Source organism: Rattus norvegicus, chromosome 20 (genome assembly GCF_036323735.1).
Source record: "Rattus norvegicus strain BN/NHsdMcwi chromosome 20, GRCr8, whole genome shotgun sequence".
Classification (NCBI taxonomy): domain Eukaryota; kingdom Metazoa; phylum Chordata; class Mammalia; order Rodentia; family Muridae; genus Rattus; species Rattus norvegicus.
In genome coordinates this window covers 42,067,767-42,071,525 of record NC_086038.1, presented here as the reverse complement: position 1 = coordinate 42,071,525, position 3,759 = coordinate 42,067,767, and the positions used below count along the sequence as shown (strand labels likewise).

Sequence of the window (3,759 nt, the reverse complement as noted above, 5' to 3'; positions counted from 1 at the left end):
ATTGTTCAAATTCTGCCCTTATTGTTAGAAATCTGCCTCAATCAAAGGTATATAATTCCCTGTTAGTCTGCTTAGGGTCTTCTCTTTCCGAATGGAGGCAACCCCAGCGCGTTTAATCAATAAAGCTCCTCTTGTTTTTGTGTTGATCACCACCTCTGTGAGTCTCATTCAAGGGGTCCTGGAAGGGATTCAGTTTGGACCTCATACTGCCAAGTAGGAAGTCAGTTCCCAGGGTGGTCTTGGGAACTTCAACTTAATGAACCACTACTCAAAATGGAAATCTTATTCTAAATAGTTTCTTATATTGGTGTAAGTGTCTCTCATATGTTGGGGTCCATCCCAGGGACAGCTTATACCATAAAAGCTTATACACAGGTGTAGGAAGTGCTGTTGGGTGGTTGGTTTTGTTTCAAGCTTACTGTGGGTAACTATACAAAACAGTTCTTCTGACTTCTATTATGATCGATTTCCAAAGGCATAGAACACAACAGACCATGTAATCAATCTTAGCATTAGAAAGTTTCCTAGTAACAGCAGAAGCATATGAAAAAGTTTCCTTACAGTGGCAGACTAGTTCCTAGGTCTTAACATTTTACCTAGGCCTTAACATTTCATTTAGGCCTTAATATTTTACCTAAGTCCTAACAATACTTGTTTCTGACTGGTCTGGAATGTGTGAATGGATGTTATTTCTTTCTCCTGCCACCAGCTGTGGGATGATGTCACAGGTGAGGCAGGCACAAGAGAGAATGAGGCCTGTCATTGGATGAGAAGGAAGGATGGTGGGAGAAAAGTTTGAAGGAAGAGGAGACGGGAGAGAAACCAGCGGAAGAGAAAATGGAAGCTGACATTAAGATTCTGTGCTGTAGGGGTTAGGGATTTAGCTCAGTGGTAGAGCGCTTGCCTAGGAAGCGCAAGGCCCTGGGTTCGGTCCCCAGCTCCGAAAAAAAGAACCAAAAAAAAAAAAAAAAAAAAGATTCTACGCTGTACCTTTACAGGTTGTTATGAATGTTCTTAAGGTATGGATGTGTACAGGGCTTTGTATGTTTAGGTGGGCAATTATATCTTATCAACTGGATCAGAGGTTATTGCGTTCTTTCTTGTGGAGAATTGTATTTGGGAGGGTGTGTGTTGGCAGAGGGGTCACCACTGAGTTGGGATGTGTGTTTCTGGCATGGAAACCTGCCTTGGGAACTAGATGGGTAGAGAGATGGCTGCCAGGCTCAGAGGGAGGCCTTCGGCAGTATGATATGGGATGGAGCAAAGCGGGTGAGAGGCTTTGCTGACTGAGATGAAGATGTCTAGCAGATATCTGTGGTGTCGGACCTAGTGGGGGATTAAAGCATTTTATTTTTATAATTTTACAGCAACACCAGCCACCTAGGCTATCAATTCACTGGCTACCGGATCAAATATAATAGGAATTCAAGTATTATTTAAATATGTACAATTTTGAAGTTGTTTTATTACTATTCTACTTTATTGCCAGTTCTGAACATGGGTTATTCGCTCAAGTTTTTGAAGCACAGCGTCAAAACCATAATTATTGATTTATAAATTACTGGATTAATCCTAACAGTGATCACCCCCTCCAAGGACTCCAAGAAAATATGGGCGCAACAAGGAAGGATCCTACCTGGATGGTGGTACGCAACTGGGTAAGACTGAGCTAATGCTTTGCCTGCTGCCAGAGCCAGGACTGAGCTGTGGACAAGCAAAGGACACCCAGAGAGTTAATTGTCTCATGTTGCCTAAAACAAGGTGACGTCATTTCTCCCATGTTCCTCCCCCATAGAAAACTCGACTTCTCATGTGATGGCCAAAGACTGCTTCTGCCTACACTGCCGTGGAGACCATATGAACCTGGGACAACCGTCAGGGTAGTAGACTATGGACTAATCTCTATCATTTTAGTTAGTATATGGCATTTAGATTATAATTTATCCTCCTCAGTTCTCGGGTCACATTGACGGCTAACCTAACTGTACTTTGACAGCTAGAGAACAATAAACAACTAGCTCCTTACCTCAATGTAATCCACCACCGTGTCGTTTCATTGGTCAATTCGTTAGCGAGTTAAAACCACTAGATCTAGGGCTGGAGAGGTGGCTCAGTGGTTAAGAGCACCGACTGCTCTTTCAGAGGTCCTGAGTTCAAATCCCAGCAACCACATGGTGGCTCACGACCATCTGTAATAAGATCTTGTACCCTCTTCTGACCTGCAGGCATATGCAGGCAGAATACTGTACATAATTAATAAATAAATCTTTAAAAAAAAAAACTAGATCTCTTATTTAAAAATAAAACCAGGTTTGCCTTGCTCACAGGCTTCATATTTAAACGGTTTTCAAATTTTTATTATGCCTTTATCTAAATGAACTCTCTTTACAGTGATTTTCTGTGCCTCATTTATAGCAAATAACTGGGTAGAAAAGTGTAACGTTTATGTACGGTTTGTGGATATGAAATGTTAGGTTATGGGGTTGGGGATTTAGCTCAGCGGTAGAGCGCTTGCCTAGCAAGCGCAAGGCCCTGGGTTCGGTCCCCAGCTCCGGAAAAAAAAAAAGAAATGTTAGGTTATGAGGGTCTAAGAGAACGTTTTAGGGTCTAAGAAGGTGTTTTAAGGTTCATGAAATAGCTTTTCCTAGGCGGCTGCCGAAGATGGCGGAGGGGCAGGTTCTAGTATTGGATGGCCCGGGGCCATCTTCTGGGCCGCCTGGCGGCCATTGTGGCCAAGCAGGTACTGCTGGGCCGAAAGGTGGTGGTTGTACGCTGTGAGGGCATCAACATTTCTGGAAATTTCTACAGAAACAAGTTAAAGTATCTGGCCTTTCTCCGAAAGCGGATGAACACCAACCCGTCTCGAGGCCCCTACCACTTCCGAGCCCCAGGCCGCATTTTTTGGCGCACTGTGCGAGGCATGCTGCCGCACAAGACCAAAAGAGGCCAGGCTGCCCTGGAACGCCTCAAGGTGTTGGATGGGATCCCTCCACCCTATGACAAGAAAAAGCGGATGGTGGTCCCTGCTGCCCTCAAGGTTGTGCGGCTGAAGCCTACCAGAAAGTTTGCTTACCTGGGGCGTCTGGCTCATGAGGTCGGGTAGAAGTACCAGGCAGTGACAGCTACTCTGGAGGAGAAATGGAAGGAAAAGGCAAAGATCCACTACCGGAAGAAGAAGCAGCTCTTGAGGGTAAGGAAACAGGCAGAAAAGAATGTAGAGAAGAAAATCTGCAAGTTCACAGAGGTCCTCAAGACCAATGGACTCTTGGTGTGAACCCAATAAAGACTGTTTGTGCCTCAAAAAAAAAAAAAAAAGGTTCATGAAATAAAGTGAAAACTTAACTGGTATAAAAATTGATTTAAGATACATAAAAGAATGAAAAATACTTTAGATTTCTTTCCCCATGCTATGCTCCTGCTGTATTAAGACTTCAAAACTTCAGAGTTCTACCATTGATCAAAAAAATTCTGATAAATTATTAGTGCAGCTCTGACAAAGCCTTCCACTATACGAGCCACTATCATAATCCCAAGTTCAAGATTTTAAATTCCCTAAGATTGTCTTTTAAGTACAGACTTAAAAATATTTCTCATTGTACCAAATTTATATAGTGATGGTTTGCATTTGCTTGGCTCAGGGAGTGGCGCTATTAGAAGGTGTGGCCTTGTTGGAAGAAGTGTGCACTGTGGGGTGGGCTTGGAGACCCTCCTAGCTGCCTGGGGATGCTCAGTCTGTTTCTGGCTTCCTTTTGGTGAAGA

The 3,759-nt window shown here is 43.5% G+C and overlaps 1 pseudogene; it reads left to right on the top strand.

The window, feature by feature from the left end:
* The first annotated feature begins 2,661 nt into the window (after window positions 1-2,661).
* Rpl13a-ps2 (ribosomal protein L13A, pseudogene 2) lies at window positions 2,662-3,289 on the top strand (annotated as a pseudogene).
* The last annotated feature ends 470 nt before the right edge of the window (window positions 3,290-3,759 follow it).